Here is a 23,070-nt window from a genome sequence, read left to right on the forward strand (position 1 = left end):
AACTCCTCTCCGTCTCTCTCGCCCTGCAGCTCCAAGTAGAACCTCGTCTTCATGGAAAATACAACGTGAGGCTGTGATTAGTCAGTCTGATTACTTTCTTAATTGGCTGTTGAGTTTTTTGGGGGTATCTTCTTATCTCAATCAGGGGTCCAAGGAACGCCGCTGTAGCTGCTCGCATAATAAAACCCCCAGAGCCAAATTGGTTTTATGTGATAATGAGCTGTGTAATTAATTTGGTGAGAAAAAAACAAGCTATGACAAAAATGTGTGTTGACATAAACGACACATTCATCACTAGCAGTAACCACCCTGCACAGTTTCTCTCAGTGTTTGAACAGCACAGCGTTAATCAGAGTAGCCTGCAATTAAAGAAAAATTAATTGCTTCTTACTCTTCCTTCGTTTTCTCGTGTCTTATTGGATCAAATCTCTCCCTCCTCCTCCTTCTCCTCCTGTTGTTCTATTTCAGCCTGTCTTTTACAGATAATAACACTTAGCCCAAGATAGACTAGGTTTATCTCCATAATCATCTTTCCTCTGTGACCCCTGGAGTTTACACTTCCTCCTGGTCCTTTCTGCAAATTGTTGCTTTCTACCCTGTTTTCTACCCGTTTATTTCACTGTTTGAGAGAAATTAGATGAGCTTTCTCAGTTACTCATTCGAGCATTTTGGAAAGATGTTGCCACCTGTTTCATCTCCATCAGGAGGACCTCCATGTCTTGGGCAGTGTTGTTGGCAGCTAGTTTGAGGATCTCGCTGCTCCACATGTGAACGTTCAGTCATAGTCCTTTGCAGGTCTTTTAAATACTTTTCTCCATCATGCAACACTTTGCTTGTACTGCTTTTTTTTTTTTTACTCTGGGGTAAAATTTGTGTGAATGAAACACCCACTTACGAAAGGGTGGAGTTCATGTAGCTGAAACTAGGTATGTTTGTGCAGTTACTAGGCTTTGAATGGAGGAGAGGAGAACAATGTACAAGTGTTCTTGGGTGATCCTGGAGGGACGCGTCACTGTTGAGTTTTTAAATGATGTAAACACTAAAACACAAATGGGAAATACCCGTCGCAGCTTGTTTCACTCATCGTAGAAAATGTTGAAGATGCACACACAGTATGTGTATGTATATATATATATATGGAATTATATTTGTAGCTGCCTCTGTATTCTTCTGTTTGTTTTATCTGCTGGGTGAAGACGAGCAGAAAAAGGAGAGAATGAGGAATGACAGCAACCTGATGAGCTGTCTGGTGAATATGAATTATCCGATGAGGTCATAACCACTTCAGCAGAATTTACCGTTGTTTTGGATATGGAGTGTGATGTATCGCTGGCGTTCTGTGTGTGTGTGTGTGTGTGTGTGTGTGTGTGTGTGTGTGCGTGCGTGCGTGTGGGTTCATTCCTCAGGTGTGTGATAGTGGAAGGATTCTGTAAACACAGGTGGAAAAGAAGACATGGAAAAACCGAGGAGACCAATAATAGATGACAGGGGTGGTAATTATAGCATGAAGGTGAGGTGAAAGACAATTTGTAGGAGGAGGAGGAGGAGGAGCGGAAAGGTTTTAGGTGGGGAAGAAAACGGAGGTGGGGAAGAAAACGGAGGTGAGGAAGAGGAAGGTGTTTGAGGGCATGGAAAAAGTAGGAGGTAACAAACGGAGATGAACAGGAGGGCTCCGAGGAAGCCTGTCATTAAAGCACAATATAGGCTGTGTGTGTGTTTGTGTGTGTGTGTGTGTGTGTGTGTGTGTGTGTGTGTGTGTTTCTCAGGTGAAGTCTTGTCCTTCATCTGTCCTCCTTGTGTAAGCAAATGTCTTCCTGTTGTCAGACTTGTCAAACTTAAGGGTCTCTGTTAGTTTCCTAAGGCCCGCTTTAGACCTAAAGGCATTAAAATGTGTTTTACTGGCGTGCAGTCAGAGAGTAGGTGACCCGTGAAAAGCAAGCAGGCATCCGTACACAGAAGCAAAACTGAGTGCATGGCGAGCATCTTTTTCTTATTTTTGTTGTCTGTTTGCTTGTCTTACTCTCCGTAGAGAAATTTTGTGTGATGAAGGAATTTGTCAGACACAAGGACCAGGCTGGAGACTCAGTGACGGCTGACGCTGGACACTTTAATGGGCGTCCATGACAGAAGTTCAAGGGTGGCTGTGAGATGAGGCCGAGTCAGCTCCCCCTGGAAGATCTGAGTCCCCCCCCCGTAAATAGTCATACTTGTATGTGTCAGGCACCACCCAGTATTTCAACATTCTGCGCAATGTGACCTTCACGCAGTCTAAACACAGCTGTGCATCTGGACAACTCTGGCGTCGTAAGCATCAGTTTTACTTTCAGTAAGTATTCTAACAACGAATTTACAATTGGAAAAGAACTTAAAGAACTTATGGAAGACGCCACAGGTTCGCTTCCAGCCTCAGGTCAGGACCCGGGGTCAGATCAGCTCTGATCCTTACAGACGAATTATGAGGATAAGACGAAGAGTACCAGATCAAATTCCATTTCACTCATGTTGTCCATGAGTGTTTGGGGTTGATTGTAAAACGTATTTGTATTTGTAAAGCGCCCAAGTGTATAATTGTTATGATTTATTATCACAAATACGCCTCAGTAGGGGGACCCGTACCCCCTGGTGGTACGCAGCGTAACTCTTGCCCAGGCTGAGACTGAGGTGGTGCTCTGACATCCTCGGTGAAATGTCATCAGTGATGCATCAGGTCAAAGAGATGAATAGCTGAGTGTCATCAGCGTAGAAGCAATGGAGGGATTTATGTGAGTGTATGAAGTCAGTTCTTGAGACTCCTACTGCCAGCTTTATACAATGGAAGCATGTTAAACTATTTATACGCTCATATTGGAATTAGTGATTTATCATTTTGACTGAAATGACCATTTAAACAGAGTCCATCGTGCAACCAACCCCACAAACATGAAGTAAATCAAAGAGGGCCAAACAGAGAGTGCCCTGGGTGAACGCTGAAGGTCAGTTATCAGAGATGTGATTGTTTCTCACTGTCAAGTGGCCTTAATTTCCTGCTTCGTTGGCAGGTTTCCCTGTAGGACATTGTTTCATTGTTCTCTCTGCGTAACACTGAGCGACATGCCAACGGCTCCCGATTGAACGCTTCCTGCTATTGATGCGGTCTGAACGTCAGAGTAAGAGTCAGCTCCATCTCCGCTGCAGGATGGAGGTGTCTGTGAGGATCATGTTCAGAAAATCCCAGTATTTGTCCGTTGGAATAGTGAGATACTGTAGTTGTGCAACTTTGCATCACCTGTAGGTTTGGCATTGAATAGGGTATTAGGCATGTCCGCCTTTTCTTATGTTCCTCTCCCATCTGCAGATCGTGCTGCCGATGAAGCCAAACCCTCTCTAGATTCAGTACATATGGACTGTGAGAAAATAAGTACTTCACATTTCATACTACAAATCAAGAGAGGGCAGCAACCTCCCAGGAACTTGGGGTACCAGCCCCCTGTTGTGAAGACAAAGACACGCCGACTTACTTACAAATGGTCAGAATTACCACTGCAACTGTTGAGTGTCACGTCAGTTGTTTCAGTGAAGGTTTGTGGTTTGCAAATGCAGTCCGACGAAGTTGTTTGCTGTCACGCAAGCACAGTCATCAGTCAGCTGGTTGTCATGTCGGCGAGGAGTCGGATCATGAAGAGCACTGCGTTCAAGTGCAGGGTTCTGCATTGGTGGGGTGTTGTTGTTTTAGGCACCAGAGCCATGGGAAGGGACCCAGTTTGAGCCTTCCGTTCAGGTTCATCAGATGCAAGAGAGCTTCAACTCTATCAGTCATTTGGTGCAATCTACATTATGTTCATGAGCAGCGCTCACGTTACACGGTAACCCAACAGGAATGAGTGTTGCAGCAAAAGATGAGTCAGATTCAACCCACTTGCCAGATGATTCTGTGGCGGAGACGTATGAATGCAGCTTGACGACGATGAGTTGATGAACAAAAGATACCAGCGTTTGGTCAGCTGTTGTTTCAAATTCTTTAAATAGGGATTTATTTTTAAACTTTCACTGTGCATATTTATAAAAAAACATCTGTGAGAAGTAAAATTTGGCTGCCGTTGGTCAGCACTGTGGCCTCACAGCAAGAAGGTTCCGGGTTCGAGTCCCGGCTCGAGCCCAGGCTCTTTCTGTGTGAGTCTCCATGTTCTCCCTGTTCCTGTGTGAGTTCTCTCTGGTACTCCGGCTTCCTCCCACAGTCCAAAGACATCAAGAGGGGACGAGTCTGATTGATTCTCTAAATTGACCGTAGGTATGAATGTGAGTGTGAATGGTTGTTCGTCTCTCTATGTTGGCCCTGCCATGGACTGGTGACCTGTCCAGGGTGAACCCTGCCTCTCGCCCGTTGACGCTGGGATAGGCTCCAGCCCCCCGCGACCCTTCATGTAGGATAAGTGGAAGACAATGGATGGATGGATGGAAGTAAAATTTGATGTTGATTGTATCTTCGCTCCCTTCAAACTCATGCACTAGCATTTCCCATGTCTCCCCCCTCTCACTGCTCTCCTCTAATATCTGTCCGTATCCCAGCCACAAAGACTCCTCTGTACTGTTGGACACGGTAATGATGCAGGGAAAAGAAAGAGGAATGGAAGAGAGAGTTTATTCTCCACCCTAACCCTTTTTTTGTCCGCCTCATTTTGGACAATCTATATAAATGTACACACATTAGGCTACAATTTTTCATTAGTCACGTTTCTATCACTGTATTTTGTTGTGTTGCAGAAGGATAGGTTGATGAAAGTGGCAAAATTTGAAGAAAAAACTTAAGGGAAAAAGTTTTTTTCTGCTTGTTTGAAGTGGGTTCCTCCTTGTTTAAAAAAAAAAAGAGTAAATGCACGGAATGAGAGATATAAACTCATGATTAGGAATTTCTGACTCACACGGCTGACCAGCTGTCTCTGCCACTGTCCTGTGAACAGATTTCTAGACACGTTTCAGGTGGAATGAGATTCAGCTGAACATCGCTTGAGAAAGCCTTGATGAACGGTAACAAATGGAGATGCAGCATTTTTAACAGTCACATATCAAGGCCAAATCCATAAACTAATCCAGTCACATCGCTGACAGCACCATCCTCTGCTCCAGCATCTTACCAGCATCGCGGTTTGTAATATCAGGCATACTGTCGTTTTTATTTTTCAATAGGTCTTTGAAGTCTGGAGAATTTTGTGCAAACTGTGGAAATATTGCCAAAAAGCAACATCAGGCTTGTTTCCATCAGCTGGTTTGGATAAATGGATCATTTTTCATGGAAGGGGCTCCAAAACAAGCCATGAGTCAGGGATCTATTAAAGATAGCGAGGGCTACTTGTTAGCTTACCGGAATTCTGCAGGGATTTGAACATTCTCCGTAGTTCCAGCTGTTGACTCCAGTATTTACTGTTATTGTTTTCTCTACCAATAAGAAATTTCTAATTCCCAGTTGCCAGACATCACTTTCTCCACAAGCCTCGTTAGCTTTGTTTTCCTGCAATTTTGCACTGGTCAGTGACACCGTACGGAGCAGCTAGCTTCTACACAGAGTTGTGTTTCAGTCTCAGAGAGCCTAAACTGCAAAGTGTCTGAAAACAAAGAACTGCAGGCCTGTGCTGACCCAGAGTAGGATTCACCGTAGCAACATGTTACGTAAGTGTGAGCTATTAATATTAATAAAGCAATTATTTTTGCTTTGTTTTTTCTGGCCCACTGCCATAACATGGCTTACCTTTTTTTGCCGTGCTTTCCAGACGCTGGTAGCTAATACAGTGCAGCTACACTGTAAGCCTCACGGGCCTCACTGATGATTTATACCATGATTAAGCCTTCAGAAGAGTGCTTTTTCTTTCTGTCTCCATATTTTGCAGCATTTCCACAATGACGCCGACACCCACACGTTTGAGTCACATCTTTTAACAGGAGCCCCTTTTCTGTTTCTTCGTTTAAATCCCTTGGCTGTGATTTGGAGGCCAAACAGTTGCACTCATTCATTCGTCCCTCCACTCCTCCGCTCACTCTTATTTCTGTCACCATCTTCTGATCATCTTCCTGTTTTCCCCATCTGTCCCCCTCGTTTAGGGTTAAACGTTGCCTCTCAAACTGCGCCCTCTCACACAAACACAAACACTGACACACAGGCCACATTTTTCTGTCATTCATTATGTGTACTGGGCAGGAAAATGAGCATGGGGGGAGAGGGAGAGAGAGAAAGAGGGAGATACAGGGCGAAACAGAACCTTAATAGGAGTGATTCAGCTGCGGGTGAGCAGAGAGAAAGAGGTGTCAGATCTTAACCAGAGAAATGGAGGGATGATTGATAGATAGAGGAAGGAAGGCTGCTAGTCTGAAATATTTGGCCGCTATTTCAGAGGTCAGTTCTGAGCTTCTGTGTGTTGTTGTAGCTGATATCAGGGTGAGTTCATGTTGGCATGTTACCAAAACCTCCCATTTAGCCTCAAATTGAGATAAACCCCCCTCTCTTCTTCTTTTGCTTTAACAAGTTGAGTAGTTTTAGGAGTCAGCACGTGATGCATGGCACTTTTAAGCCCACTTCAGTTTGTGGAAACAGTATTCATGCTCTATTTCTGTGCCTGTGTTCGCAGTTCATCCATCTTTTCTGTTGAACAATTTACAAACATGGTCTAACCTCTTCACATCTTAAGTTGGGCCAAAGCAAAAATACACTCAGATGTCAGTAAACCCTATAATTGTAGCTGTCAGAGAGATCCATGTCCTGGTCAGACTGAGTGATAAGATGACGAGTCCAACAACCTTTTCTTATGTGACACTTCCAGATGCATCAAAACGTTGATGGAAATGGCATTACTGAACCATTAAAACATTTTCACACTCACAGCCCTCCTTAGAAAGACTAAAACGGATGTTTATAGGCAAAAGGTCTTCACCTAGAATGTGGCAATGCCCGTGATTGACACCCAGATTTCACAAATCTCGTCGAGTCGCTTTCACCTTCAAGAGTTGCACCATCCAAAAAACCCATCTCATCTCATCTGCCGTTGCAGTGCCCTGTACTGAGGTTTTTTTCTTCCATGTTTCAAATTTCTGGCAAAGAAAAAGAAAAAAAATGGTCAATGAATGGAAAGAAACAGTGGGAGAGAAAATGTTGTAGAGATCAGCTAAGGGGAAGTCAGAGAAATGGGCAAGAGGAAGTGAGGAAAGAAAGAGGGAGGCAGGGGAGGGAAAGAAAAGGAGCCATTCATACTCCATCTCTGATTGAAATGTCGTGTGTGTGTGTGATTATCAAATCAGAAGAAATAATTATGAGAAAGCGTCTCCTCCTCGGAACTGCTGCACGTCGGTGGATCTGGTGTGTGTGCCGTATGAGTGTGTTCCTCGTCGCTGGACAGAACCCTTACTATTCAAATATCCGTAATTTCCCCCCAACGGATGACTTAACAGCAGCTTTGATGATGACCCAGCTGTGTGTGTGTGTGTGTGTGTGTGTGTGTGTGAGTGTGTGTGTGTGTGTGTGTGTGTGTGTGTGTGTGGCTGCCTCGTCATACATGTTGATCTGCACAGGTCAAAGGTCATTGCCAGGCTCGTCTGTTCTTTGCCTCCTGCTAGCAGCACACACTCACACACACTGATATTTTCTGTTCTCATCACAGACGTCTGACCCCTGTATCTGCCTGGTCATGTGACCCCCCCCCCCCCCCCCCGGCTCGTCTTTCTTTGACCGCCCATCCGTCTCCACATGTCAGCCTCCTTCCCTCTCTCCCACCAGCTTACTGACATCCAGCTCTGAGCCGTCACTCAGGAAACCTGCTGGCGCTTCCTCCTGGAAGATAAACGCTGAGACTGGCAGCCTGAAGGAGTTATGGAGATGGATGCCGTCGTAAAGCCTCCCGTGAGGAAGACGAGGCTGAGACGACGGAAAAATTAGTCTAAATCTGTCGAGCGGTCCGAAGACGTGACTGCCGGAGAGGAAGTGGTGAACAGAAAGCAGAAAAGGGATTTTCCACTCTTTTTGGTGTTTTTACTGACTTAAACAATGAATTGAATCCTAAAAACAGCTGGTGATCGGCAGAGATGTATTTGAGCTCAAGTATGCATCAGCCACGAGTCTCATGTTGCTACATGGCAGCGTCACGGTCCAGTGACGTCATGGAATAGAATCTGGATTGGCAGGATCATTCCAATATTTCAGATCTCTCGTTTATGGTTTGTTGAAGCTGAGAAATCAAGTAGTGGGGGAGCTCGACTGAATTTTAGGAAGAGAGCCGAGCAGGGCAGCGATATTTTTTTGTGCCTCAGGGCCCAAAATGAAAAGCAGAGATGGAGAAACCAAGACAGTAAAGCGGGGTCTGATCCTGACTAACTGATGGGTTAAATGGAGAGGGAAAATGTCTTTGTCGCCATGAAAATAAAGGCTTCTTGTACTTCAGATGGGAGCCTGACTGTCCCACCAGCCTGCGCTCACGTTGCTCCAGGTCTGACCTGCTTACATCATCACTCAGCTGAATGCAGTTGGTCCAGTTTGGTCTGGGACTGGACTGAAGAAGTGAAGTGACAAACACCAAATATCTTGCTGCAACATTGCTTGTTATAGAGCTGGACACATTTTTTTGGGTCCCATCTCCTGGAGTTGCCCGCTCGTTTCATGTAGGGCTGAAGTACACCATCTGCTGTCCGGGTTCCACGTGTGCGCACCGGACCACGTCTTCCAACCGTGCAAGGGCAGAGAAAGCGTCCTGTACCTGGGTACAGTACGTCGCGATCACATGAGCCAAACGAACCAGAATTTCTGAGTCAAACGTGCTGGGACACAGTACAGATGTGCGAGTGCCTCCAGTCTCATTGTCTTGCACTGTTTACCTACCCTCCCAACCTCCTTTTGATGCCGTGGCGGTCTTCAGCCTGGCATTCAGAATACTTGTCAACGGACCCTTTATCACACCATTGTGTCAGCGAGAGTGTTTAGAGAGCCTGCAGAGAACAAACATGGCGGTCAGTGGCTGCTGATCCTTCACAGGGAGATGAAGGAAACAGGATTCAATGGGCAATTAATTGATTAAATGAGATCAGTTCAACCGTCCCTTGAGTCAACATCTGGAGTTTTATTCATTCCAGATAAACTCCTCCTGTAGATGAAGAGAGAAATGACCTCCGCTCGAACCCTTCAAGCATAAAAACGAGATATGACATTAATATTCCATCTGCGTTTGAATTTTCCTAAAAGTCTGAGTGCATCATGTTGCCAACAAAGACGACCAGGTTTCCTCCTTCCTTCCAGACGGACAGACCTGGAACCGTCGTCCAAATTTGTGTGTTCAACGCACAGTCGTGATTATTAAAAAATCACCCATTCTGACTTGTAATGACAGCTGAAGAGGGTGAGAAAATGTAAATTGCAGAAATGAAAATGGGACCCTTAAAATATATGAGGAATGTCTTTTTACTTCTCTTTTTTTTCACCTATGTTTTTATTAAAAGTTACCTTAATTTATGAATTAACTGGCGAGAGCTTAGATGGAGGAAACCTGCTTTTGTGGTGTGGCATGTTGTTTGCTAATCACTGTTAAATTGAAGAATGGCTTGTCCAGCTTGTGAACCAAGCAGCTCTTACTTTCCAGATTTTAAAGTCGCGCCTTGAAATATTGACTTTTCCCACCGAGACCTGTCGCTGCTCAGCTGAACATGCTGAACGTGATCTGAGGGGATGACATCAGCCTTCCCGTCTCGTCCTTGGTGGGGAAAAAAATAATGCTACGTCCCCAAAATGAAAAATCTGGGTTATGTGACAGCATCCTTTCGCCTCTAAAAGCTGGAGGTCCAGGTTCGTGTGTGTCCAGCTGCAGCGTGTAGACTAAATGCAGACAGAAAAACACTTTTGGTGCCAGGTTCGTCCTCCCTGAAGGACACCAGTGACTTTGAGTGCTTCTCTTCCAGCTTTGCCAAGTCAGACCAAGAATAGACTGATGCTAATGTCTGACCGCCATCGCACAATGAGCTCATTTATGTCAGCGAAGGACTCCGGTTTGACAGCCCCGATAGAACTGTGTGTACTGTTAAACCTCTGATTACTTCATTTGTACTTTGTCTGTCTCTGACAACATACATGACGGGAAGCACATTCTGTTAATTCGGCGTGTTGGAATATTGGTGCGCCTGCGAGCAGCTGAAGTTGTCGCGATGTGTCCTCTTTCTGGCGCTCCAGTTGTAAAGTCTCTTCCTCCTGAGTGCTTGTGGGTTTTTTTTTGTTTTGTTTGTTTGTTTTTTAAGTCTGGAATGCAGTTTGCCTTGAAAAGTGTCTGCAGTCCTTCACTTATCAATTCCCACATTTCACTTATCAGTGTTTCCCATGAAGGGAGAGAGAACGGCAGTCGCACAGACTTGGTTAAAATGAAGAGAGGAGGCAAAAGAAAAGAAACAGGAGTGTGAATGGGAGAAGAAAGAGTGGAGGACAAAGAGAGGTTTGCTCTTGTTAATGGGTCAGTAAATATTGGTTTTAACCGGGTCAACAGATTGTTTGAGTCCCTTTCAAGGAAGCAAAGATTGCAGGAGTAAAAGAGGAAGCTTAGATCAATGAGTTGCTTCATCTTTTCTGTAACATCTCCCCTGCTTGGAGTTAAATGAGTTGAACCTGATCAAATGGTTCAGAGGAGAAACGATCTGTTCCTCTCCTCCATGCAGTTGCAGATATCTGCATCAGCAGCTGACTGAACCAGCGCTGGCCAAACTTGGTGGCCAAATCTCACACCAAATGGGGGCGAGCAAACACTTAGGGAGTTGTTAAGGTGCCTCTTGCCTGCGTGCTCCTGTCTCTGCTGCCTGTCACTCCCCCCAGCCGACGCCCAGCTCAAAGTCCTGCTCCGCTGTCTCATCAAACCTGAAAAATTATTAACTGTTTAGGATCCAACATGTTTGAAGAGCATTTATGCAAAAAAACAAAACAACAGAAAGAGTTATTTATATATTTATCATTGTTAAAACTATTTTAGGCTTTTCATTATTATCAGAAGTCCTCACTGTGGCCCCCCCAGCAAGAAGGTTGTGGGTGGAGCCCCGGTTGCAGCACCGGGTCTTTCTGGGTGAGTCTCCATGTTCTCCCTGTTCCTGCTGGGTTCTCTCTGGTACTCCAGCTTCCTCCACAGTCCAAAGACATCAAGAGGGACCAGGTTAATCCAGACTCTAAATTGACCGTAGGCGTGGCTGGGAGAGCCAATGGTTGTCTGTCTCTATGTGTTGGCCCTGCCATGGACTGGTGACCTGTCCAGGGGGAAGACTGCTGGGATAGGCTCCACCCCCACCACACTGAACTGGAGAAGATGGATGGATTATCATCAGTATTAATTCTTTTAAAAAACCTTTTCTTACAGACCAAATAGAACCCCGCGTTGAGCCAAATATCGTCCGCCCCTCTCCAACAATCAAACCCTGTAATTTAACTTCACCAGTACAGTGAAAATCCATATGGAGCACTCATTGAGGTACTTTATTGTATTTTTACATCTGTAAATGAGGGGTTTTCAGCCATTTACAGGTTTGTCACATTCTGTAGTTCACTTCATGTCTATTATGACCTTTAGTGCGACTGAAGATCAGAATTTGATATTTTGTTACAGAATTTAATTCATGCAAATTCATACTTTTTGCAAATGTAGACATCTGTCCTTCTTGGAAGGAAATCGGTGCAGTTTGCATTTTTCAGCCTGTTTCATCCGCGTTCATTTATTTTGCTGTGGCCTTCTCCACTGTACCGCTCCAGTCACCGTAACTGTTGTCCTCCTGAAAGTGTCTCTCCGGTCCTACAGCTGTAGGAATGTGTCCCACCCCCCGTTACAAACAGAGAGGTGGAGGTGGAGATGGAGGGATGAGTCAATGAAGAGGGAGGGTGGGAGGTGAGGACAGCAAACAGAAGGGAGTGTTTTCCCAGAGTTAAGTTATAAATAAAAGGAGGGGGCCGGAGGTGTGTGTTTGGTGGGGGAGGCAGACACAGGAGGCAGAGGCAGAGTAAACATGAATGGCAGCACACAAAGATTTCTAATGAGGGCGGCTGATCGGCTGAAAATGATTCTGCAACTGTTTTTCCATATTTTGATGCATTTTGAAGTATTGGATGAGGAAAAGTTGATGGAAATGGCAAAAAAAAAAAAAAAGCCTCCCATAATTTCACTGACATTTTCATGCTTGTTAATGTGGTTTTCAGGGTTCCTGCAGAGTCTAAACTTCTGGTAGGCCTTTAAAGAGGGGATCCACGATTTGATGTTGAGTGGTGAGAACACGGCGGCTGTAATCGTTTGTGTTTCGGGGACTTCTTTCTAGTTTTGGACAATTTGTTGTCTTTGACGTTTCCTGTTTGCTTTAGAAGCAAAACCCAGTTTTCCTGAGTCATCCTGTCATGACTCGTGTGTTTAACCACACTGACACTAAGATTCCCCACTCGAACAGCAACCTGGCCTGGGCGAACGCTGCTGTCACCTGACGGCTTTGAGTGCCATGAACTCTGAGCTTGAGTGTGTTTACTGTTCAGACTAGAGTTCTTGGACAACCTCCGAGGCGTATTTTAAGGTGTCTTCATTTGGGTGCGTGTGTCCGCGTCTTTATGTTTACGTGAATGTGTGTTAGCTTGTTTTCCAGCTCAGTTAGCAGTGAATGGAACCTTAATGAGGTTTAGTCAGAGCTCAGAGACCGTGACCGACGGTGACGCGCTCCACGGGGCAAAGTCCACACTTAAAACCCAATTACGCCGGGAAGCTCTGGCAGTGACCTGGAGGAGGGAGTCCACACGTGTTCCTGCTCATACACCTCACTTCCAACTCCTCTCTGGGGTTTAAAAGCCTTAATGGGACACCACCAGCTGCTGGCGGGGGTTGAACTTGTGACCGGCGATCACCAGGTCACTCTGCCTTCAAAGCACAGGGTGATACATGAAGATATTTGTGCTGACAGGCCAGCAGAGATGAGGTGCCTAGGAGTGACGGAGGCAAACGAGCTGAGTGCCGCGGTAACCGGTCCCATTAACAACTGTGGAGCCTCAGCACCCCCAGTCACCATTAAGACTCAACCTTATAACTGTAACACATACTGGGAATTCTTGGCTGTGTCGAAAACTTGTCCGTCTGTCTGCCTGTCAGTGTGCAAGAGACCATATGCCCCAAAAATGTCCTGGTGCGTCATCAAATAAGTGCAGCACTTCCTCACAACCATCAAAAAGTGAATATACTTCTGCTGCAGTGGCTTCAGAAATGTTTCACTCGTGACATGAGAGGACTCAACCCCCTGAACCTCCAGCACTCTCCAGGCCTCACATATTTATTCACTGTGGACTCCTGTGCATCTATGGAAACAGCGTAATCATGGCCAGGAGCAGGGAGAACTCAGTGAGTGAGGTATTTATGTGTGGTTTTCCCACCTCTGGATGAGTTCTTGTAGCTTTTGCTCTCAGGTCAGTCTGTTTTTCATGGTTAACTCCCTTTTTAATGTCTGCTTTATTCAGGTGGAAGGGACTGATTTCTTGTGAGGTCCCACACATCCTGGAAAACATTTGACCAGTTTTCCAGGCAGGGAAAATGAGAGAAAATCCCCAAATTCCTGGGAATGACCTCAAGAAAATTGTGTGAATCCTTATAATCTTTATTCAACCGAGCAAAACATTTTACCTGCTTCTGATGAGCAAATCAAACGAACTCCAGTGTGTGTGTGTGTTTTGTTATCTACTCCTTTTTTCCTTGAAAACCTCTGATACACTCCCGCCTCTGTCCTCCTCCTCTATCTTATCACTCTCCACCTACTCCTCCTCCCCCAAGTCTTTGCTAATTATGGAGTTTGATCCAGCTGTCCGTTAGAATGAGGGAAGAGAGTGCATGAATGGAGGAGGGGTGGATCAGGAGGGTGGAGAAAGTCAAGGTCACGGGGGAGGAATCCTCCCTTCCTTATCCCTCTGTCCTCCCTTTTTCTAGACTTTCTATTTGAGTTGAGACACATTTGGAAACTATTCAGCGTAAACGTCGGAGGCGGAGGTGGTTGTCTCTCAGGCTGCGGCGTGTTCCGCTCCAGCGTTATCTTATCACCCTCAAATTAGTTTTCATTCCCGAGAAGTCAATCGGGAGCGTCTCCGAGACTCAGTAGCATCGGTGTATGTCGACCTTGAGACCTCTTAAATTGCTGATATGACGTTATTGACGGACGTAACGTCAATTTCCAGGCCTGGGAAGGTTACAGAAAAATGGATAATAAAGTCAGACAAATTTTTGCGGATTGCCACACACACAGATTTCTTTGCTGACAGTCCAGGGGATTGAACCAACAACCTCTCTGTTACACCTGTCTTAACAGTGCCCTTTGCAGCATCGATGATTAGAGAGTGAGCGGGGAGGAGTATGCTGGTAATGTCCGAGGACGGGATGAGGCCGGTTCATCCTGGAACTTTTAACCCTCTGGTTTCTCCTCCCTTGGTTCTGAGGCAGCGAGAAGCTGTCCCACTGGAGGAACCCTGACGTGAACTGGTCCTCAAACCTGTTCTCTGTGTCTTTGATTCTGTTTTGTCATTTGTTTCATTTTCATCCTTCGTGGCGTTAAAAGTACGCTAGAATATTCAAAGGAGAGGACGGTTTCCCTTCGTCAGGCTCTGATTGTTGCCTCTCTGTTGAGGTGCAGGACGAGTTAGTTGTCTGGGTGACAACCTCGTCACTCCTACCTTCCCCTCCTCTCCTCTCATCTTCCTCCTCTCTCCCTCTCCCTCCTTCTCCATGTCTCTATCCCTTCCTTGCTCTCTATATTCCCACCCTCCTTCTTCCTGGCTCCTCCTGATAAGGATTCTCTGAGAGGAGTCTTCCGTCAGTGTTTCCATGACCGGAGTCGTCGTCTCTCCTATCTCCTCTCCTTCTATCTTCTCCACTTTTCTTGTCTGGCTGTCTCGCCCACTCCTCTCATCGTCTCCTCTCAGGTCTCAGCTGGCGTCTTCCCTCCGTCACCTGCCCCGCCTCGCGTCCTCTCACCCCTTCATGGTGTCTCAGTATATTTTCCCTGTGCTAAGCTAATCAGGGGCACACATCAACTGTTTAGTATGATATATTTCAGCAGTTACCCTGCGTCCTTATCCTCCTGCAGTTGGTTTACCTGGCGACAAAGTTAAGTCAGAGCACTTTAGAACACAAACTGTTGAGCTGAGCTTCCAACTGATGGAGACATGACGTCAGTCATAGCATGTTGCTCTTCTTCTGTGGTTTCATGGCATTTGGCAGATTGGCTTTTAGGCAGATTTTCGCCAGCTTCCAGTCGTGGCATGACTTCGACTCCAGGTGCCGGTTAAAAAAACGAAGGAGAAATATATTCAATATCTTATTTAAAAGTCCAGTAGCATTTGAAAATCATGACCCACCCCCTGATGGACTAACGCTCGGATAAGGCTTAATAACGGAGAGTTTGTTTGTTGTAATTATGGACAGAGAGGCAGGTAAACTTAAACTTTTTTTCATCAGTAGAAGAAAGACTTTGATATTGTAATATTCCTATTATTCAGATTATTGCCAAATATTGTTCTTGTAACACTGATAAAAAAAACAAAACGCCAGACCAAATCCTGTTTGTTGACATGGCCAGAATAAAGTGGTGAAATATCAGTCAGCTTTGCGCGCGTGTGTGTGTGTGTGTGTCTCTTTCTCTTTTTCTCTCTCTCTCTTTGGCAAATGTTGTCTGTGTTTGCATGATTGAGTCATATTTCAGGTTACCAGTAACATTAAAGTGGATCTTTCTCAGGGATTACATATCTAAAGGAAATCTGATTGATGTTGGAGATGACATGAGATCAGCTGGTGATTCACTTGCATAGGAAGTCAATATTTCCGACTGGGTGACATCCCTGGAATGCAGCATCTCACCACGGCTTATCCACACTTTTTCTTTTCCTGCCTTGGCATGTCGGAGATGGAGGTATATATATGTATGTATGTGGAGAAGCTTTGACGCAGTGCAAAGCGGCGTGAAGATGGGAAGACAAAGACACGGTCTGTAATCTTTACATTTCTGGAGTGTTTGACGAACGTGTACGGGCCGGCTGCTGGATGTAGATGTTTAAGGTGCTGCCTGTGTCTGTACATCTTTTGCCTCTGGGCAGCGACAAGCATCAAGGGGCTGCTTATTGGGACCATGCAGACTGTTATTATCTTCTAAAAGAATATGGTTGGGTTTCTCTTTTCATTCATACTCCTATAATGTCGACACCCCTTCCGATAGTTAAAAAAAAAAACCCAATACAATGAGGTCAGCACAGTGGCTGCAAATATGCCCCCAGGGTGAAAGGAATAGGAGTTTTTATCCTAGGCTAGACTCTGATAAGCCTAACTTCTAGAGGTCAGTTAGCACCAGGAATAGCCCCTGTTGGCATGGGTTAGTCCCACATTTAGTCTTAAGTCTAAGTAAACTCCCCACAGACCAGGCTTATCTCTGCCATTTAATGATGTTCTGTGGGTTTTATCTCTGTCCGGTCTTGGGCTCTCCTGAAAGCCGGGGTCCGAAAGGTCAAAATGCTTCTTATAAAAATCAATGTTAGCTCTGTCCTGCTAGCCATAGCATTTACCCCTCAAGTGGAGATGATGGAGCTGAACAAAGCGTGCAAGTCTCATCAGGTTCTGCTCACCACAGAGCTGATTTACACCTTCAGGACGACCAAGTGGGGAAGACTAAACGGTGACACACTTTTGAGCAGCTCGCCACGTTATTCATCTCCCAGTCTCACACAAATTTGTTCTCGTACACGACAGCACTTTTTCGGCCTCAGTTTAGTCTTCCAGGCACAAAGCGAAGCCTGAAGGCTGTTTGTAACTCCTTGGCCCTGACATCTAATTTTGCAACATCAAGTCTGAGTGGTTGCCAGTTGTTATTTTCATGCATACCGAACTTCTAAAACAGGCCAGCGAGCCATGGAAGCACCTCGGTTAACGCCACAGTGAAGTCAGTGTCCAGCGGGCTTGTCCTCTGTGATTATTATTCAATAAGACGCAATGGCCGACAGTGAATCTTGGACCTGTAAGAAAACAGTATAGACGGTGAAATCTAAGACGAGAGAGTTTGCTCTCCTGTGTCCCCGGACAGGAATTCTGCTTCGGAATTCTGAGGGAAGAGTAGACAGGCATTCCCGAACCCCTGCAGAGAGGCGAAGTGCAGCCTCGCTGAAGTAGAAAGAGACATTTATTTCCTCTCCCAACGTAGCTGACATCCGTCTGACAAGACCGGGTGGGCTGCAGGACCGACAAAATCCTTGATTTTTCTCTTCCTGTAAACAAAAACAACTCCAACATTTGATAACTCTCTTGCGCTCAGGGGTACCAACTAATTTTGCATCCAGTTAAAATTCTTTCTCTGATATTTGTTCCCCTTGTTCCCCTGAACGGCTGACAAAACCCTCATCTGGGATGACTCCTGCCACCATGGCTTAATAACATTTAAACAGTCTTTCGACCCTCGTGACTGAGTTATTTATCCGCCTTCGTCAGCAGAGAGCTACGTTGTCAGTTTGTCACATTGACTGCTGGTGGCAAATGGAAATACCAGTCAACATCTGTGACCAGTTCCTCCCTCGCGCTGCCATTTTACCAGAAATGCCTAAATTTGTCAAAACAAATGGAACACTAGCTGTTTCCTTGCAATGTCAAACGCATTTGAAGGGAATTTTAGGAATGCAGCAAAAGAGGAAACGCCAAGTACAGTCGTTTCCATCAAGTGGTTCGGAGCAAATACTCCACACTGTGGGTGTGTATTTCTGTCAGAAGATGGCGGTACGGGCAGCATTACACAGGGAAGTAACACGAATCGTAGAGGAACAAGAGGTCACACGTTACTGCTGACTGGAGATGAAGGCAAAGTTTGGTTCACTGGTCGGTCAGAAGTTTAGAATTTGAGGACAAATAACAAGCAAGTGAAAGCATTTTTTGGCAAAATTTTGAGTTTTTTTTTTTATTATTAAATGTTGGTTGTTGTTTTTTACAAATTAGCTGTTAAAGCTAACTGAAGTGAGGCAACGCCACATCCACTGGGACATGACAAGAATACTTTCCAGGCTCACGGCGCTGCTCAGAAGGTGATCCTACGGAGTTGGTACGTGTTCAAGGAGGATTAGGAAGCAACGAGCTGCACAAGAGAGACACTTGGATTGTTTTGGAATGTGAGGAATGATTCTGGAAGCTGTCCACACACACACAAATGTATGTAGCAGTTCCTTTAGAATGTGAATACTCTGTGCAAAGAGTAAATCAAAGGTGTGTGCGTGCGTGCGTGTGTGTGTGTGTGTGTATGTGTGTGAGTGTGTGTGTGATTACAGCTGCTCCTCAGTCTGGCACCACTGGATCGGTCTGCAGAGACAAAGTGAGACAGATTACACTCTAACCGACTGATAAATGTCAGATAAAAGCATGAGTCAGTGGGAAGAGGAGAGAACGATGAACATTGACCGCCAAGGGTTGTTTTACAGAACGCTGTTGTTTAATTTTCTCTATTCTATGTCCTGAATTATTACCTGGATTGACTTTTTTGATGAGCAGCGCGGTGGAGCAGTGGTCCTCACCGTGGCCCCCCAGCAAGAAGGTTGTGGGTGGAGCCCCGGCTGCAGCACGGGGTCTTTCTGTGTGAGTCTGCATGTTCTCCCTGTTCCTGCTGGGTTCTCTCTGGTACTCCAGCTTCCTCCACAGTCCAAAGACATCAAGAGGGGACCAGGTTAATCCAGACTCTAAATTGACCGTAGGCGTGGCTGGGAGAGCCAATGGTTGTCTGTCTCTATGTGTTGGCCCTGCCATGGACTGGTGACCTGTCCAGGGGGAAGGCTGCTGGGATAGGCTCCACCCCCACCACCCTGAACAGGAGAAGAGGGAGAACATGGAGGGATGGACTTTTTTGACCCCTTTAAAGTACTTTAATCTAGGTGGTGAAGTGTTGAGCTTCCAGCACTTCCAGACTGTGGACTGCGACTCCACATCGTTATACTGTATGAGAAGGAACCCAAAATACCTTGAAAACGGTGCCATTAGCGAGCAGGTTGGTCCTGTTCATGTGGAGGAGCTGCTGAATGCATCCATCGGTGTCTCTGTTCATGAGATCTTAGCTATCATGCTGTTGTCCACTTTTATAATCTAGAGAATAAAACAGACAGGGTGAAAAATGCCCTCATCAGCAGTGACTCCGCGTGGTCGTGTCAGAGCCAGTGACACAGGGAGAGTATTCTTTCTGAGGTCACACACATCCATGGAGTCCCAGATCCTGTATACTGAGCTGGTCTTGTTTGGGGAACCAGACCTCCAGAACCCTTTGGGAGAGAGCTTGAGTGCTCTGATGTGTCCACCTGTCCAGAGGAAACAGAGTTCCCCTCATATTTTGCTGTTTATTTCTATTACCTTGTATTTTTCCCAATTAAAAACAGACAACGGTTGACAATTCAGAGAGATGCTTTTGTACTCTTGTAGTTTTAGCATAGTTTGATCAGTGATGTCATGAGTGATGTCATGGATCGATGGGCAGCAGCTCACAGTGCTGTGTTCCGTCTGTGTCTGTGTCAGGGTTAGGTATACACACTCTCACACACACACACACAGTCCTTCTGTTCTTCAGCTGTTTTTTCCTCTGAAGCTGGATTTTTCGACTGGAATACCATTGATATTTCGGTTAAAGATGATATCTGTCTCTTTTTGCATTATTGCTGCCCCACAGAGACCTTTGAGCCAACCTTTTATTAGATTTCAAGGTTCATCCAGGTGTGTTTTATCACTTCTCAGAGCTGAACCTCGCAGGGGAAAAAAATTGGAGTGGAAATGCTGAGGGTGCATTTTGGGGGAGAGGAAAGCACCACGGCGATTCCACCCTGATTCCACCCTCATTAAAGCAACAAGTCGGGGAATGAGGAGAAGCTTGTGCTCCACTGAAGGGGAGGAGGCAGGTCCTCTGGTTTGGAGATGTGGAAGTAAGGAGAGATTTTTAGTAGCAACGTGTGCATTTGTTTCCACTCAAGTGTGTAAGATCGTGACCAGATCATTGACTTCATCTCAGCAGGTGAGATCTAGAGCCGTTCAGTCCATGCTTATCGCTGGCTCTGCAGCCCCCCCCCCCCCACTCCATCCTTTTGTGTGTCTCCCGTCTTATCTCCGTGGTTACCTGAGGCACTGGAAGAATGCGGTGCCACCTAGGAATGTGTAGAATTATTAAACCAGCCAAGGGCCAGACACACACACACACACACATTCCTCGGATATGTACACACTCATAGGTTTCAAGTGGGTTTATTGTACAGTCAAGAGAACTCAAAGTGATATTTCCCCCAAAAGTGTGTTTTCAAGCCCTAACCCTCTGAGTACTCACAGGTAACCAGCAAGTTGTTTTTTTCCTCCTGCGTCGCTACTCTGTGTCTCCAGACTGCAGAAGGTGCCAGCCACGTACTGGATATGAAGCTTTGAGGATAACCGACATGTCATCTCACAAAGGCTTCGTGATGCACATCTTCTTTATCCAGTCATATACTCAGTAATCCACAATCACAACTCACCACAACACCTCTGGTTGAGCCGCCAGTCTTAGTTAGCTTCAAGCTAAGTGTGTGTGTGGCTGGCTCTTCCTGCATTCAGCAAACACAGTGAAATAATGTAGGAGGGAAATACGTCTTCCTGAGCTCAAGACTGTTATTTGTGAGAATTTGAAAGAGGAAATATACTTTTTTTTTTTTTAGTTGAAAGATCAGCTGAAGGATATGAAGTTCCATAAAGAAGTGAGAACTGCGTCGGTCTGGTTTACCAAGAACCCTTTCCAGAAACACTGCTGGTCTAGAGCCAAGAACCTCTCATGTCAGGGGCTGGATTGTTGTTGTGACTTTCGTAACAGTCACGACAAACACGCCGCACGCTGTTTGGGTGGTAACGTAGGCTCACAAAGCCGAACCTACACAGACGTACACAGTGACTCAGTAAGGATGTCGTCGTGTCTGCAGCTCATGGGAAAGCGCGGATGGATTCTTCTGAAATGTTTACTTCTTTCACCAAAACTTTCTCGCTCTGTAAATTTATTGTCCTCTGACACTTTCGTCCAACATGTTCCTCCTTTGTCCATTGATTTCCCCCCCCCCATCCACCTCCACCACCCTTTCCCCCTGGTTTGACCTGTTGCTGGCTGTTGGTTGTCATGGTAACAAGAGTCTGATTGATGGGTCTGCGGGCAATTCAGGGAGGTTGACCTGGGAGGCAGCCACTAATCCATAAATCCTGTGTGTGTGTGTGTGTGTGTGTGTGTGTGCGTGCGTTCGTACATGCGTGCCAGACAACTGACTGGTTCATGCAGAGAGCTGGAGACAGACAACTTAGAGGTTCTAATTTCTGCTTAATATTCTTTTTACATTTTAATCTCCAGTATTTAACATCTTACTGGGCGTTAGAAATCGAATCCTTCTCCGGGTGCACAAAGGAACGCCTTCAAGTCAGCATTCTGATTCTAGTTAGACATCTTTCACTACCATTCGTTGTCGCTAAACTAACTAGCAGTTTGCTTGTCTTACTCCCAAAACTACAGATAATCAGCAATTCTTTAAGTACATAAGACTAACAAGAGGCATAATATTATTGATGTTGAATTTTATTTCCGTTTGTCGAAATAACTGGTGTCACTTAATGTAGCTTAAATACAGTCTTTTTCATCTGAAGTTCAGTTTTGTTAGCGAGTTGAGGTGAAAGATACACAATGGAGGTGAGAGTTGGACTTGATGACCTTCAGGTGTCAACGTGCCCAATCGAGACTGCGAAGCTAATAACCTGCCAGCCTTTTGGAGGACAGGTGTGGATGCAAGTAGTTTAAATGCTCCCAATGCTTCATCCATAACAATCAATGATCAATGGAAGTTCCTCAACTCTGAATGTGGGTTGAAGTTCAGTTCAGAGCAGTAAACAGGTCACCTGACTTCAGCGTGTCCAATCACGTGTTCCCAGCTCCAGACAAGTCTTTTGTTCCAAGGGTTTGCTCTGAATCTTAGCACCCCCCCCCCCCCCCCCCCCCATGGGCCAAACCTCAATCCTACGCACACGCGCACACACACACACACACACACACACACACACCAACAAACTAATGTTTGGGGTCTTTGAGGACGGCCGTTTCTTCCTCATCATCTCATCTGCTCATTCAATATTTGAAAGATATCATATTTAACTAGAATACATTCTGATTCCTTTTTGAAATGGTTTTATTTTATTCCAACCGCCTGCATCTCCAGAGGAGGCGGACGGACGGATGAATGAACTCTACCAGAGAAAAAAACGACATGTACCTCTCCTCCTCCATCCTCCTCTCCTGTCATCCATCAGAGCGGAACTCACACTCCTCACATTCCGCAGTGATGGAGTAGTAGTTGCAGTAGTTTTTGTGTTTGAGTGCTCCTGTCACTGTTTGTGTGTGTGTGTGTGTGTGTGTGTGTGTGTGTGTGTGTGTGTGTGTGTGTGTGTCATCACCCTGGACAGAGTTGCTTGTCAAAGGGAGGAAGTCTGGAGATCACAGGCTTAGGGGCAGTGATGGATGATCAAAGTGTGTGTGTGTGTGTGTGTGTGTGTGTGTGTGTGTGTGTGTGTGTGTGTGCGCGCGCTTCTGTGACCAAAACAACTATAGGTAGAACTTTCAAGAACATGGAAAGAGATTTGAACCCAAAGCAAATCCGTTGTTACATCTTGTCAGTGTTGGATCAGAGCTCCAGTGTGTGTGTGCACAGGGAGGATACGTGTATGAATACAAAAGGTAGCACTGGAGTCACAATTTTGACACTAAAACGACTCCGCAACAGGCCAATCGGGAAAAAAACAACTTTGGTGCACTTTTGCTTGTCTCAGCAACACACCTGCGAGCTCTCGCAACACTCTTATTGTGTCGTTGCTGGTTTTCAGAAATGTAGAGTTTTATATGAGTTACACGTTCAAATGAATAATGAATGAATGAATCGTGAATGTCGTTCTGGGGACATTTAGAACACTTCCACAGGAGGTGGGCGGTTGTCATGCCTCGTGACCTCAACCACAGCTTGGTCTCCTACTATCGAGTGTCAGTGGTGTGAGGACTTGACGTGCATCACGAGCATTTTTGTAGCAGGAAATATAAAGCACA

The 23,070-nt window shown here is 45.6% G+C and overlaps 1 protein-coding gene across 7 annotated transcripts in view; it reads left to right on the forward strand.

Moving 5' to 3' along the window:
- lama5 (laminin, alpha 5) overlaps positions 1-23,070 on the forward strand; it is a 118,011-nt gene that overhangs the window by 13,996 nt on the left and 80,945 nt on the right. The gene's annotated exons all lie outside the window — the stretch shown is intronic.

Source organism: Aulostomus chinensis, chromosome 9 (assembly GCF_037954235.1).
Source record: "Aulostomus chinensis isolate RoL2024-O1b breed Wild chromosome 9, RoL_Achi_v1.0, whole genome shotgun sequence".
NCBI classification, from domain to species: domain Eukaryota; kingdom Metazoa; phylum Chordata; class Actinopteri; order Syngnathiformes; family Aulostomidae; genus Aulostomus; species Aulostomus chinensis.